This window comes from Euprymna scolopes, chromosome 28 (genome assembly GCF_053919585.1).
Source record: "Euprymna scolopes isolate OS-2025 chromosome 28, ASM5391958v1, whole genome shotgun sequence".
Taxonomy (NCBI): Eukaryota; Metazoa; Mollusca; class Cephalopoda; order Sepiida; family Sepiolidae; genus Euprymna; species Euprymna scolopes.
The window spans coordinates 8,818,984-8,826,229 of record NC_136509.1 but is presented as its reverse complement, the minus strand read 5'-3'; the positions used below and the strand labels follow the sequence as shown (position 1 = coordinate 8,826,229).

The 7,246-nt window shown below is 35.7% G+C and overlaps 1 protein-coding gene across 2 annotated transcripts in view; it reads right to left on the bottom strand.

Moving 5' to 3' along the window:
• The window catches only part of LOC145249442 (glutamate receptor ionotropic, kainate 2-like), a 1,370,511-nt gene that overhangs the window by 425,974 nt on the left and 937,291 nt on the right, over nt 1-7,246 (bottom strand). The gene's annotated exons all lie outside the window — the stretch shown is intronic.

Sequence of the window (7,246 nt, the reverse complement as noted above, 5' to 3'; positions counted from 1 at the left end):
CTTGTTACCTCTGCAAAATAACACCAAATTATATATATATATATATATATATATATATATATATATATATATATATATATATATATATATATATAATTCCACGTTACGAATATTCAAAGATAAAAAAACCCAATAAAGTTAGGGAGGTATATACAAAAGTGTTCAATATTAAACAGAGCCCGGTGTACGTTTTATTTAGATAAATATTTTTTTGAAATATCGCTACACTATCATGTTAAAGAATTACAAATAACTAAAAACCTTGTAAGACGATACCTGCCCTTTTGTTTAAAAGATCAAATCCTTAACGAAATGGAGTTCAACAAAACAAACTGATTTTACATTAATGCATTTTAAAGGTCACATGATCAAATGATATTCAGAACAAAGTTGAAAGGAAACAGAAAAATAAAAGAAAACAAAACAACAAAAAAAGAGAAATAGACGAAAAGGAACAGAAAAATGAGTCATTACGTGCCGACACAACGAATGATCATTGATATAGGCTTCCGCAAACACAGAGAACGCAACATATTTTGAAAATCAGTCAGCTGAATAGTTCAAGGCCAAGATATGTTTGACATATACATCAGTTACGGCGTAGGGACATATGTCTGGGTTACTACTTTGCGTATTTATTTACTTTTTTTATCTATATATATAAAAGCGAAAATGTGTGTATGTATGTTTGTGTGTATGTATGTATGTTTGTGTGTCTGCTAAAAACTTTCGACAAATACAACAAAAATTCACAAACTTGGTCTCATATGAAAGCCCCACGTTCCAGACGACAAGTATCGAAAAATTGGCCCAAAGTGACCATCAGAAATGCGTCAACTGATCGATTTTCTGCAGCCCCCCCCAAAGTGACATTTTAATGTTAAACATTACATATTTTTAAATCGATTTATAACTGCCTCAAAAATACGGCCGCCAACTCTTCTACATAAAGTATACACGCGGCCGTTTATTTTGGGTCAACTTGTATTTTAAACCCGCTGAGTCATGTCACGTGATCTTGACGTCAGCAAGCTCTAATGGCGGTCTTGATTTACAATTTAAAAATGTTATCGGTAAAAAAAATTAATTAAAGCTAAACTATGAACTTATACGCTATGGAAACGTTACCAAAGTTATTACCACATTCAAAATAGGTAGATACGATAGTTAAACGAAAAATAACAAGACAAACATGTGAAGTAAAAAAAAATACGCTTACAAAAAATATTTACCGAACGAAGTTTTTAAAAATAAAAACAGCCAGACGCCATTTTCCAGTCTTTAGAGTAAGGAAGACGAAGTGTGTGTGTGTGTGTGTGTGTGTGTGTGAGTGAGTGAGAGAGGGAGAGAGACGCAAACAGAGAGAGAGAGTGAGAGAGACGCAAACAGAGAGAGAGAGAGAGAGAGAGAGAGAGAGATACGTATAGACAGAAAACGAGAAAAACGTTAACTTTTTCACCCCGAAATCGACAGGGGAGAGGGTCAGCAACGCATGCGTCAGATGACGTCATGACGTCGTGACCTGATTTACTTTAAATAGTTGATAAACCGAACAAAGTTTATATACGGCGCTTTAGCGCAGGTAGTTAAGGCTTTGGTTCATTATCTAAACGTTTTGGGTTCGAGTCGTGGTGTGAGATGTCTTTTTTTTTCGATTGTTTAAATTTAAATATTGAACCCTGTATTATTTAAGCCATTTTTCACGCAACGTTCGTTCGTTCTTCTGTTTTAATCGTTTGTTTGCCTTACGTTATTTTTTTGTGTTTTACCCCCCCCCCCCGCTTAATTAAAACGTTGCTTTCTTTTCTTACTTCGCTTATAACAATGCTTACATCGTCATCGTCGTCGTCGTAACGCTCGACGACTTTCAAACATCTTTCACTTCTGGCTGGCCGATTTTATTTTCAAACTTCGCCTCAGGGGTTCGGCTTCGATCCTACCCCCCAGTTTCTTTTTTATTTAACACCACACACTCCTACAAACACCCGGGCAACGCCGGGTACCCCTCGCTAGTTTGATAATAAAAATACAATGAATCTTCGGGATACGGTGGCCCTAGGATACATTTTTTTTTAGATTACGATGTAGAATACGATGTTTTTCTAGACCCTGGTTACGGTATTTGCCCCGTCTTGCGGTGTTATTTATAATATGATTTGGTCATATATATATGTGCATTATATACTGTACTGTATTTTGTTATTAATTTTTAATGCCGTATCCCGGGGTTCTGCTGTACATAAAAATTGGGAACTTAAATTTTTTACCTCAAATATATATAATACTAATTTGAAGATTTATATTGAAAAGCAATAAATATCGTAATTTAATATTTGTTCAGTTTAAAAATACATATATAAGTTTGGTAAAGTATAAATATATATAATAATAAAGTATATATATATATGCATATATATATATATATATATATATATATATAATTCCAGGTTAATATTTTCCAGAAGTAAAGTAACCAATGAAGTTTTAACGAGGTTAATACTAGAGTGCTCAATACCGAAATAGAGCAAAATATACTTTTTATTTGTTTACGATTACAGATTAAGCTTTTGTATAAACAATATCGCCTGAAGAGGTCTCTATTTACTTGTAACAGGCTGACCGAAACATAGCCATGAATGTGTAGCGACATATTAATGCTAATGTGAAACAAATAAAAAGTATATATATATATATATATGTGTGTGTGTGTGTGTGTGTGTGTGCGTTTAATGTAGGACGCTCATTAATTAATGCCCCTGAACGATGTCTCATTGGAATAGAGCGACGAAACTTGCATCAGTTATTAATTTCCTTTCCATAGGAACCATCGATAATCGCGCCTGTTATATAGTGTTTTATTCAGTCCTGATAAGCACTTTTGTCGAATCCACCAGCTTGGTTCGCTAAACACGACGTGACTTTGAATCAAGCATCAGCATATGAGAAGCGCTTTCCTTTTTAAAAACAGCTTCATGGAAAGAGGTGAAAATCATAGCGTGTATTATCAGAAGAGCAGATAGGATGGGAAAAGATTTCATAGCTATAAGCCCGTGCTTCTGATCTAGCGACATACGCATTGTGGACCGGGGCGTTGGCTTGCAGGAGGCGGATTTCTGAACTTGCCCTGCCTTTTAATTTTCATAGCTATTCTTAATTTTCATCAAAGATGAAGCATAATAGACGCCTGTAATCATCGTACCCTTTTGCCAGGAAATTTATCGTCACTACTCTTTCCTGATCTCAGACAACTGTGACTGTGATCTTGCCAATGGAGAGTTGCATCCTTGCTTCTTTGATGGTTGCGAATCTAAGTTCTCCTGCTGCTTTTGTCTTTGGATAATAGTGATAAACCTAGATTTCATCTTTTGTAATCAGTATTTTGAAAAGCTTATGTTTTTGGAGCATCTCCAAATTCATCCTCGAGCACTAGACGTGTTCTTGCTGCTGGAAAGGTGTCAACAACTTGGAACTCCATCTGGCAGACAACCTATGCATATTGAAATGATGATGAATGATAGTTTTCACAGACCCTGTACTGATCATGACCTCTTACTCTATTTGGCGAATAGTCACGCGTTGATCTACCAAATTGGCAGCTTATATTGACTGACAGATGCCGAATCAATAGTCAGAAATTTGACGCAAACTTCTTATTCATAATCTATATTTTGTGATGTTGGGCCGAAATTTTCCATTCAACTTAAAATTACATATTTACATAATCAAGACACACCTACACTATATATATATATATATATATATATATATATATATATATATATATATATATTGGTAGCAAGTTATTGGTAGCACGTCTGATTGAACACGACAGAGTTATTCTTTTTTCCGACGTTTCTAGATATCTTTTCAATTTGCCGAGCGGTCTTTTTAATTTCAGCGGGCATGTTATATAAATGGCGCCCAAAAGTTATTGTTCGGCAATATTCTAAAAATTATAAATACACCTAGCTTCAAAGGAAAAGAAAAAGATAGCAACAGCAATCGCGACTGATGAAAATCGGATGCACCGATAGAAAGCGCTTGAGAAAAATATGGCCGAACAACAACATTTGGGCGCCATTTTATATAACATGCCTGCTGAAATTAAAAAAGAAACGCACGGCAAATGGAAAAGATATCCAGAAAGATCGGAAAAAAAGATAAAAATCTATTGTGTTCAATCAGACTTGCTTGAATATATATATATATATATATATATATATATATATATATATATATATATATATATATATATATACACACACTCTTCAGATCGAAATCCTACAGGATAAGGAGTTATAATATTTCAAATGTATTCTTTATCTTACATAGAATAATGAAAGTATTTTGATTTTAAATTTAACCATTTCACGTTATAATTTTTTAAATTTATTGAATGACTTATATTATATATATATATATATATATATATATATATATATATATATATATATATATTATATTTGTGCGCACATAACCAAAGCAGTGGGGAAAAAGGAAGCTGTATTTCCGCTTTTGTATTTCGGTAATGGTTCTCGGTAAAACGAGCTGTTTTAAAGTGTTCAATTCATGAATTCAAAGATGGCGTAACAAAAAAAAAAAGAAAGCACAATTGCAACTGTTCTTTCCATTTTCTGATTATGCAATCATACTTTAATTTCTTTTAAAGCTATTGAGTTTCTTTTCTTCTAATGAGTTTAGGGTGTTTGGAGGTGTATGCTGAGAAAAAAAAGGTAATTTCTTTAAAATTTGACCCCTATTATGACCCCATAACATTTGTTTTGGGCTCAAATCAAATTATTAAGTTAGATCCATGTCCAAGGAATCTATATCCAAAATTTCAAGTGTTTAGACCGAAAATTATCGGAGGAGTTTGGTAGACATCTCAAAGGTCAAATCGTTTAACTTTGACCCCTTAACAGCAAAATTTCTGGCCAAAAACTGATCATATCGATTTCCCCAAATCTCAGTACCCTGTATATCAAATTTCGAGTCTGTAGACTAAAAATTGACAGAGTTATTGCGTAGGGAAATGTACACAGACACACAGACACGTTCACTTTTATAGATATATAGATTACATGAATTATTCTGCGCTACGAAACAGAGGCTGTCCAGAATTGAACATTTCAACATACTAAAAGAAATAAACGGTAAGGTGATCACGATCCTGAAATTTAGAATATACACATTTATCATATATATATATATATATATATATATATATATATATATATATATTTATACCAACACACATACTTTTGCGCATATAAAAGTGGGGAAAAGCGTAAACTATGTTTCCTTTTTTTTTACATGGGGGTCACCACTTATCAAGGCCCGAAGGCCACTCAGGGATGAGGGTTATTGCGTGTACAGTAATCAATGAGATAGTATTGTAGTAATCATTAGTATTGGGGGTTTTGATAGAGTGTCTTCCTTAAGGGGCGGTTTGTCAGGAGTTTGTTTATGTTGGACTTGAAGAGGTCCAAGTTGTAGTCAGGTGGGAAACAGGCAAGCGGCAGAGAGTTCCACTGGCGTGCAGTTCTAAGAAAGAAGCTTTGCTCATGGAATCTACGTTTGGATTTAGGCACATATAAAGAGTGGGGGAAATTATTGACAGTAGTTTCAGCCAGACAGGTGTTTCTCGTGTAAGATTGGCGAGGGGGGATGAGGGATTGGAGCTCAGACGAGCACCTGCCATGGAAATAACGATAAAACAAAGACAGGCTCGCAACTTCTGTGGAAGAGAGGTTGCAGGGAAGAGAAAGGGCATCCCCCACTAAACCACGAAGTCTATTTTGTACTCTGTCAAGGCAGGATAGGTTGTTTTTAGCAGCTCCAGCCCAGATGTGGCAGCAGTACTCCATTCTTGGACGTACTTGGCTTTTATACAGATAGAGAATTGCATCAGTAGTGAGATATCTCCTGGAGCGGTAGAAGGATCCCACCATTTTCCCAACGTCCTTGGCAACAGATTTGATGTACGTGTTCCATTTCAGATCAGGAGTAAAGGTCAAACCCAGAAGCTTGTCAAAACATTGAGCCTCCCCAAGACGAGAGCCATCCATTTTAATTGATGCCAGATGAGGATCAGAGCGTTGATGATGTAAAGATAGAAGCTTGGTTTTGTGTGCATTAAAAGTGACCAGCCACCTCTTCCCCAATTATACCACGCGCTCAAGATCAGAGGAGAGAGAATTAGAGAGAACTTTGTCATTTACGGCCTTTGATGTGTTGCCATAGATGGTCGTGTCATCAGCATAGATGTCAACGAATGATTTAAGTATGTGTTTTGGGAAATCATTGATGTAGATCAGGAAGATAGTTGGGCCCAGGATGGACCCCTGGGGGACTCCAGCATTAATACTGTGGGCCTCTGATTTCTGCCCATCAACCACTAATCTTATGAAGCTATCAGAGAGAAATGATTTAATAATTGAGAAAACATTTCCAGTAATACCGTAGCTGGAAATCTTGTGAAGTAGGCCCTTATGCCATACCTTATCGAAGGCCCTGGATATGTCAAGAGCAATTGCCCTGGAAAGGAAACCTTTGTTAAGAGATTCACTAATCCTATGTGATATAACCGTTAGGACATCTGCTGTAGATCTTGCAGAGCGGAAACCATATTGCATGTCACTAAGAAGGTTATTTCTGTTGAGGTGGTTGACTACTTCTTTATTTAATATGGATTCCAACAACTTACTCATGACATACAGGAGACTTATTGGTCTGTACTGAGAGGGAGATGACTTTTCACCTAAATTCTTAAATACAGGGCATATTGATGAGATTTTCAAGGGTGTTGGAAAGCTCTTCTCCTTAAGGCAACGCTTAAACAGTTTTGTAAGTATGGGGCAAGTTCTGGTTGGAGCTTTTCTTTTTTTTTGTAACTGGAATGCCATCAGGGCCAGTTGCTTTACATGTGTACGCGGATACTTATACAACATCTATTTGTAGGCCCTTAGCATTTCGGAAACGGTTCTCTATAACACAAGCTCTTTTAAAACGTTCATTTATAAGTTAAATAAAATTGTAGAAGGCGGTACAATTCAGAAGTAACGGAAAGACACAAGCTGAAGGAGGTGAGAAATTTATTAATACAACTTACAAATACATGTGTACATACATTTCTCACCTGCTTCAGCTTGTCTTTCCGTTACTTCTGCATTGTACCGCCTTCTTCAATTCTATTTAACTACATACTATACAATGCTTCAAGCAAACTACACCCACCTCTTATGTT